We start from the raw sequence: 8,663 nt of genomic DNA, 5'->3' as shown, positions 1-8,663 counted from the left end.
CCGCGCTTGGCGCTGATTGGCCGAGCTCTTCCCGCGCTTGGCGCTGATTGGCCGAGCTCTTCCCGCGCATGGCGCTGATTGGCCGAGCTCTTCCCGCGCTTGGCGCTGATTGGCCGAGCTCTTCCCGCGCTTGGCACTGATTGGCCGAGCTCTTCCCGCGCTTGGCGCTGATTGGTCGAGCTCTTCCCGCGCTTGCCGCTGATTGGCCGAGCTCTTCCCGCGCTTTGCGCTGATTGGCCGAGCTCTTCCCGCGCTTGGCGCTGATTGGCTGGTACTAGTCACGTGCCCCCGCGCTGATTGGCTGCTCCCCTCGGCCAGCCATCTTTTCCCCGCCCTTTTCCGGTTCCCGCCCTTTTTGCCACCTCACCTTTTCCGCCGTTTTCTCCTCACAGTTTCCTCCATTTTTTACTCCCATTTTCCTCCTTTTTTTTAACTCCAATTTTTAGCACTTTTAAACTCCCATTTTCTACCCTTTTCCCCTCACATTTTCCTCTTTTTTACTCCCATTTTCTGCCGTTTTCCCCTCACATTTTCCTCTTTTTTACTCCCATTTTCTGCCCTTTTTACTTTTCCCTTCGCATTTTCAACCCCGTTTTTTGCTTTCTCAGCCTCATTTTTTGGCTGTTTTCTGCCTCATTTTTTTCTGTTTTTCACCCATTTTTTGCCGTTTTCACCCCATTTTTTGCCATTTTTCACCTCATTTTTTACCATTTTTCACCGCATTTTTTTCTCTTTTCCATCCCCAATTTTTACTGGTTTTCACCCAATTTTATTCTGTTTTTCACCCCATTTTTTGCTGTTTTTCGCCCCATTTTTTTCTCTTTTCCATCCCCAATTTTTGCTGGTTTTCACTCAATTTTATTCTGTTTTTCACCTCATTTTTTGCTGTTTTTTCACCCCATTTTTTGCTGTTTTTTGCCCCATTTTATTCTCTTTTTCATCCCCAATTTTGCTGTTTTTCACCCCATTTTATTCTGTTTTTTCACCCCATTTTTTGCTATTTTTCACCCCATTTTTGCTGTTTTTCACCCCATTTTTTTCTCTTTTCCATCCCAAATTTTTACTGGTTTTCACCCAATTTTATTCTGTTTTTCACCCCATTTTTTGCTGTTTTTCGCCCCATTTTTTCTCTTTTCCATCCCCAATTTTTGCTGGTTTTCCACTCAATTTTATTCTGTTTTTCACCTCATTTTTGCTGTTTTCACCCCATTTTTTGCTGTTTTTTGCCCCATTTTATTCTCTTTTTCATCCCCAATTTTTGCTGTTTTTCACCCCATTTTATTCTGTTTTTCACCCCATTTTTTGCTATTTTTCACCCCATTTTTTGCTGTTTATTCACCCCATTTTTTTTCTTTTTTCCATCCCAAATTTTTGCTGGCTTTCACCCAATTTTATTCTGTTTTTCACCCCATTTTTTGCTGTTTTTCACCCCATTTTTTGCTGTTTTTCACCCCATTTTTTTCTTTTTCCATCCCCAATTTTTGCTGGTTTTCACCCCATTTTATTCTGTTTTTTCACCCCATTTTTTTGCTGTTTTTCACCCAGTTTTTTTGCTGTTTTTTCACCCCATTTTTTTCCCATTTCCACCCCGTTTTTTTTCTCTTTTCCATCCCCATTTTTTCTGTTTTTCACCCCATGGCCTTTGCCTTTATTGGGCATTTCGGACCCCCCCCGAATTTGGGGAAATTTTGGGGGATTTGGGGAAATTTGGGGATTTTTGGGGTCACTGCTCGCCCTGCCACCAGTGGTAGAGCTGATCCGTCAGGATCCCGTTGTAGGTGACCACGGCCGTGGTGCCCTGCTCGTACGCGGGTTCTGGGGAAAAAAAACCAAATTTTAGGAAAAAAAAAATTTTTATAAATAAGCCAGAATTTTTGGGGAAAAAAACCAATTTTTTTGTGAAAAAAACAAGATTTTTGGGGGAAAAAACCAAATATTTTTGGGGAAAAAACCAGATTTTGGGGGAAAAAACCAAATATTTTTGGGGAAAAAACCAAATTTTGGAGGAAAACCAAATTTTGGTGGAAAAAACCTGATTTTAGGGGTGAAAAAATCTGATTTTTTGGGGTATGTTTGAAGGGATTTGGGGAGGTTCCTGCTCGTACGCCATTCTGGGGGAAAAAAAAACAAATTTTAGGAAAAAAAAATTTTTTATAAATAAGCCAGAATTTTGGGGGAAAAAACCAAAATTTTTGGCAAAAAAATCAAAATTTTTGGGGAAAAAAAACTGATTTTGGGAGGGAAAAACGGATTTTTGGGGGAGTTGTACACCATTCTGGGAGAAAAAAAACAAATTTTGGGAAAAAAACAAATTTATGGGGAAAAAAATCAAAATTTTGGGAGAAAAAATCAAATTTTTCTGAAAAAAACCAAAATTTTTGGGGAAAAAAACTGATTTTGGGGGTGAAAACTCTGATTTTTTGGGGAGTCGTACGCTGTCCTGGAGGAAAAAAAACCAAATTTTAGGAAAAAAAAAATTTAAAAGAAATTGGAGGGGAAAAAAACCAGAATTTTGGGGGAGAAAAACCAAGATTTTGGGGAAAACCCCCAAAATTTTGGGGAAAAAACCAAAATTTAAGAGGGAAAACCCCAAGATTTTGGGGAAAAAAACCCCAAATTTTAGGAGAAAACCAAATTTTTTTTAAATAAACCAGAATTTTGGGGAAAAAACCAAAATTTTTGTGAAAAAAACCCCAAATTTTTTGGAGAAAAATACCTGATTTTGGGGGGAAAAAACCAGATTTTTAGGGGAGTCGTACACCATTCTGGGAGAAAAAAAAACAAATTTTGGCAAAAAACCAAAAATTTTTGGGGAAAAAACCAAATTTTAGGAAAAAACCAAAATTTTTGGGGAAAAAAATCAAAATTTTTTTGGGAAAAAACAAAATTTGGGGGAAAGAAAACCAAGATTTTTGGGGAAAAAACCTGATTTTGGGGGGGAAAAATTGGATTTTTTGGGGAGTCATATGCTGTTCTGGGGGAAAAAAAATGAAAATTTTAGGAAAAAATGAAATTTTGGGGAAAAACCCCAAAATTTGGGGGGAAAAAAAACCAAATATTTTTGGGAAAAAACAAATTTTGGGGGAAAAAACTGATTTGGGGGGAAAAACCAAAATTTTGGGGGGGGAAAAATCTGATTTTTTGGGGGAGTCCTTGGAGGAATTTTGGGGAGGTTCCTGCTCGTGTCCCGGTCTGGGGTAAAAAACCAAATTTTAGGAAAAAAACCAAATTTTTTGGGGGGAAAAACCCAAAATTTTGGGGAGAAAAAACAAAATTTTAGGGGAAAAAACCCAAATTTTGGGGAAAAAACCTGATTTTTTTTTGGAAAAAAACCCAAAATTTTTGGGAGAAAAAACCAAAATTTTGGGGAAAAACCCCAAATTTTAGGAAAAAACCCAAAATTTTAGGAAAAAAACCCAAGAAGGGTCCCTGATTTTTGGGGTTCAGGGTGTTTATAATTTTGGGATTTTTGGGGTTCAGGATTATTTTGGGATTTATATTTTAGGATTTTTGGGGTTCAGGGTTATTTTGGGGTTTTTATATTTTGGGATTTTGGGGTTCAGGGTATTTTGGAATTTCTATTTTAGGATTTTGGGGGTTCAGGGTTATTTTGGGGTTTTTATATTTTAGGATTTTGGGGGTTCAGGGTTATTTTGAGGTTTATATTTTGGGATTTTTGGGGTGATTTTGGGTTTTTGGGGTTCAGGCTGATTTTGGGATTTATAATTTAGGATTTTTGGGGGTTCAGGTGTTTATATTTTGGGATTTTTTGGGGTTTCAGGGTGTTTATAATTTAGGATTTTTGGGGTTCAGGGTGTTTCTACTTTGGGGTTCGGGGTCATTTTGGGATTTATATTTTGGGATTTTTTGGGGTTCATGGTTTTTATATTTTAGGATTTTTGGGGTTCAGATTATTTTGGGTTTCAGGAGTGTTTATAATTTAGGATTTTGGGAGTTCAGGCTGTTTTATATTTTGGGGTTCAGGGTCATTTTGTGTTTTTGGGGGTCCCAGATTTTGGGATTCAGGGTGATTTTGGGTTTTTGGGGTTCAGGTTATTTTTGCGTTTCTATTTTGGGATTTTTGGGGTTCAGGGTGTTTATATTTTGGAGTTCTGGGTCATTTTGGGGTTTCTATTTTGGGATTTTTGGGTGATTTGGGGTTTTTGGGGTCCCAGATTTTGGGATTTTTGGGGTTCAGGGTGTTTATAATTTGGGATTTAGGGTGATTTTGGGTTTTTGGGTTCAGGCTGATTTTGGGGTGTATATTTGGGATTTTGGGGTTCAGGCTGTTTATATTTTGGGGTTCAGGGTCATTTTGGGGGGTTCTATTTTAGGGATTTTTGGGCTGATTTTGGGTTTTTGGGGTCCCAGATTTTGGGGTTCAGGTTTATTTTGGGATTTATAATTTAGGATTTTTGGAGTTCAGGGTGTTTATATTTTGGGATTTTGGGGTTCAGGGTTATTTTGGGATTTATAATTTAGGATTTTTGGGGTTCAGGTGTTTATATTTTGGGGTTTTTGGGGTTCAGGGTGTTTCTATTTTGGGATATTTGGGGTTCAGGTTTATTTTGGGATTTATAAATTTGGATTTTTGGGGTTTCAGGGTGTTTATAATTTAGGATTTTGGGAGTTCAGGGTGTTTATATTTTGGAGTTCAGGGTAATTTTGGGGTTTCTATTTTGGGATTTTTGGATGATTTGGGGTTTTTGGTGTCCCAGATTTTGGGTTTTTGGGGTTCAGGCTGTTTATAATTTAGGAATTTTGGGGTTTTGGGGTTCAGGATTATTTTGGGGTGTATATTTGGGATTTTTTGGGGTCTCACCTGATGCGCTGCTGAGCCTCGGGCAGGCTGAGCCGCTGTTTGGATTTTGGGGTTTTTGGGGTCCCAGATTTGGGATTTTTGGGGTGATTTTGGGTTTTTGGGGTTCAGGCTGATTTTGAGATTTATAATTTAGGATTTTTTGGGGTTCAGGCTGTTTATATTTTGGAGTTCAGGGTAATTTGGGGGTTTCTATTTTGGGATTTTTGGGTGATTTGGGGTTTTGGGGTCCCAGATTTTGGGATTTTTGGGGCGATTTGGGTTTTTGGGTTCAGGCTGATTTTGGGGTGTATATTTGGGATTTTTTGGGATTTTGGGTCTCACCTGATGCGCTGCTGAGCCTCGGGCAGGCTGAGCCGCTGTTTGGATTTTGAGATTTTTGGGGTTCGGGATGTTTCTATTTTGGGATTTTTTGGGTGATTTTGGGTTTTTTTGGGTTCAGGCTGATTTTGGGGTGTATATTTGGGATTTTTTGGTCTCACCTGATGCGCTGCTGAGCCTCGGGCAGGCTGAGTCTCTCCAGCACCGCCCCCGCTGCCGAGCTCACCTGGCCCAGGTAACCCCGGAGCTGCCCCAGAGCCCCCGGGGGGGGGAGGGGCGGGGGTGGCCCCGGCTGGGGGAGGGGAAAGGGGGTGAGATTTTGGGGGAATTGGGGGAAAATTTGGGATTTTTGGGATTTTTGGGGAAATTTTGGGGAATTTTTGGGGAATTTTTGGGGATTTGGGGAATTTTGGGGTGAGATTGGGGGGATTTGGGGGAAAATTTGGGGAATTTTGGGATTTTTGGGGGAATTTTGGGGAAATTTTGGGGAATTTTTGGGGATTTGGGGGAAATTTTGGGGAAATTTTGGGGAATTTTTGGGGAATTTTTGGGGATTTGGGGGAAATTTTGGGGTGAGATTTGGGGGGATTTGGGGGAATTTTGGGGGAATTTTGGAGGGGTTTTGGGATTTTTGGGGAAAATTTTGGGGAAATTTTGGGGAATTTTGGGAGAATTTTTGGGGATTTGGGGGAATTTTGGGGGAATTTTGGGGAGATTTTGGGAGAATTTTGGGGAATTTTTGGGGATTTGGGGGAATTTTGGGGAATTTTGGGGGGGATTTGGGGGATTTTGGGGAAAATTTTGGGGAAATTTTGGGGAATTTTGGGGAATTTGGGGTGAGATTTGGGGGATTTGGGGGAAAATTTGGGGAATTTTTGGGCATTTGGGGGATTTTGGGAGGATAGGGTGAGATTTGAGGGAATTTTGGGGTTTTGGGGGAGAATTTGGGGGAATTTTGGGGAAATTTTGGGATTTGGGGGTGAGGTTTGAGGGAATTTTGGGGTTTTGGGGGGATTTTGGGGGGGATTTTGGGGAAATTTTTGGGGAATTTTTGAGGATTTGGGGATTTTGGGGTGAGATTTGGGAGGATTTTGGGGGGATTTTGGGGAATTTGGGGATTTGGGGTGAGATTTGGGGGAATTTTGGGGTTTTAGGGAATTTTTGGGGGAATTTTGGAGTTTGGGGAGGATTTTGGGGTTTGGGGAATTTTGGGGTGAGATTTGAGGGAATTTTGAGGGAATTTTGGGGGAATTTTGGGGGAATTTTGAGGGGGATTTGGAGGAAATTTTTGTGGGGATTTTGGGGAGGATTTGGGGGAATTTTGGGGGAATTTTTACAGGGATTTTGAGGAGAATTTGGGGAAATTTGGGGAGGATTTTGGGGAATTTGGGGAATTTGGGGAGGATTTGGGGGAATTTTGGGGAATTTTGGGATCGAGATTTGGGGAGGATTTTGGGGTTGATTTTGACATTTTGGGGGGGATTTGAAAGGATCAGGATGCCCCAAAATTGGGAAAAAATCTCCATAAAAATTGGAGAAATCTCCTCAAAATTTGGGGAATTCTCCCCAAAACCAGGATGGGGATTTTTGGGGGGGATTTTCCCCAATTTTTTGGGGATTCTCCCCAATTTTTGGGGTCTCACCCGAGCAGAGCAGCAGCAGCAGCAGCAGCGCCCCCATCACCCCGGGGGGGGCCCGGGCCATGCTGGGACCTGGAAACCCCCCCAAAAAAAAACCCCAAAAATTCAGAATTTCGACCCAAAAAATCCGGAATTTTATCCCCAAAAAATTCCAGAATTTGATCCAAAAATTCTAGAATTTTATCCCAAAAATTCCAGAATTTCAACCCAAAAATTCCAGAATTTTATGCCTAAAATTCCAGAATTTAATCCCCAAAATCCCGGGATTTCATCCCTAAAAAATTCCAGAATTTAATCTAAAAAAATTTCCAGAATTTTATCCCAAAAATTCCAGGATTTAATCCCCAAAAATTTGGGGTTTTCTCTCCCCCAAAACCCCTCCAGGACCCCCAAAAATTGGGATTTACTCCCCAAAATTTGAATTTTCCTCCCCCAAAATTTGAATTTTCTCCCCAAAATTTGATTTCTGTCCCCCATAATTCGATTTTTCTCCCCCAAAATTTGAATTTCCCCCCCCAAAATTCGAATTTTCTCCCCCCAAAATCCCTCCAGGACCCCCAAAATTTCAATTTTATCCCCCAAAATTTAAGTTTTTCTCCCAAAAATTTAAATTTTCTCCCCCAATTCGGAATTTTGTCCCCCAAAATTTAAATTTTCTCTCCCAAAAATTCGAAATTTCTCCCCCAATTTGGGATTTTCTCCCCCAAAACCCCTCCAAGACCCCCAAAAATTGGGATTTACTCCCCAAAATTTAACTTTTCTCCCCCAAAATTTGAATTTTCTCCCCCAAAATTTGAATTTTCTCCCCCAAAATTTGAATTTTCTCCCCAAAACCCCTCCAGGACCCCCAAAAATTGGGATTTACTCCCCAAAATTTGAATTTTCTCCTCCAAAATTTGAATTTTATCCCCCAAAATTTAAATTTTCTCCCAAAAATTCGAAATTTCTCCCCCAAAACCCCTCCAGGACCCCCAAAATTTGATTTTTTCTCCCCTCAAATCGAAATTTCTCCCCCCAATTTGGGATTTTCTCCCCCAAAACCCCTCCAGGACCCCCAAAAAATTGGGATTTACTCCCCAAAATTTAAATTTTCTCCCCCCAAATTTGAATTTTTTCCCCCCAAATTGGAATTTTCTCCCCCAAAATTTAAATTTTCTCCCAAAAATTCGAAATTTCTCCCCCAAAACCCCTCCAAGACCCCCAAAATTTGAATTTTCTCCCCACAAATCTGAATTTTTTCCCCCCAAATTTGAATTTTTCTCCCCCAAAATTTGAATTTTCTCCCCCCAAAATTTGAATTTTCTCCCCCCAAATCGGAATTTTCTCCACAAAATTTGGGATTTTCTCCCCCAAAACCCCTCCAGGACCCCCAAAAATTGGGATTTACTCCCCAAAATTTGAATTTTCTCCCCCAAATCGAAATTTTCTTCCCCAAGTAAGAATTTTCTCCCCCAAAATTTGAATTTTCTCCCCCCAAAATTCGAATTTTCTCCCCCAAATTTGGGATTTTCTCCCCCAAAACCCCTCCAGGACCCCAAAATTTGAATTTTCTCCCCACAAATCTGAAATTTTTCCCCCAAATTTGAATTTTTCTCCCCCCCCCCGCACCCACCGTTGGTAGCGGCCGCTCCTTCCCCTCCCCCCGCTTGGGCCGCACCATTTATGGGGGCGGGGGGGGGGGCGGTGCCGGGGGGGCAAAGTCCGGACAAACAGAGCGGGGGGGAGGGGCCAAATTTGGGGAAAAGTCGCGGAATCGGCAAAAAAATAAAAAATAAAAAAAATCTGAGATGAGTTCCCCAAATTCTCCAAAATTTCAGAGTTTTAGCCCAAAAAAATTCAGTATTTTTTCCCAAAAAATTCAGCATTTTATCCAAAAAAATTTC

This window comes from Catharus ustulatus, chromosome 39, assembly GCF_009819885.2.
Source record: "Catharus ustulatus isolate bCatUst1 chromosome 39, bCatUst1.pri.v2, whole genome shotgun sequence".
Lineage (NCBI taxonomy): Eukaryota > Metazoa > Chordata > Aves > Passeriformes > Turdidae > Catharus > Catharus ustulatus.
This window is presented reverse-complemented; position numbering follows the sequence as displayed.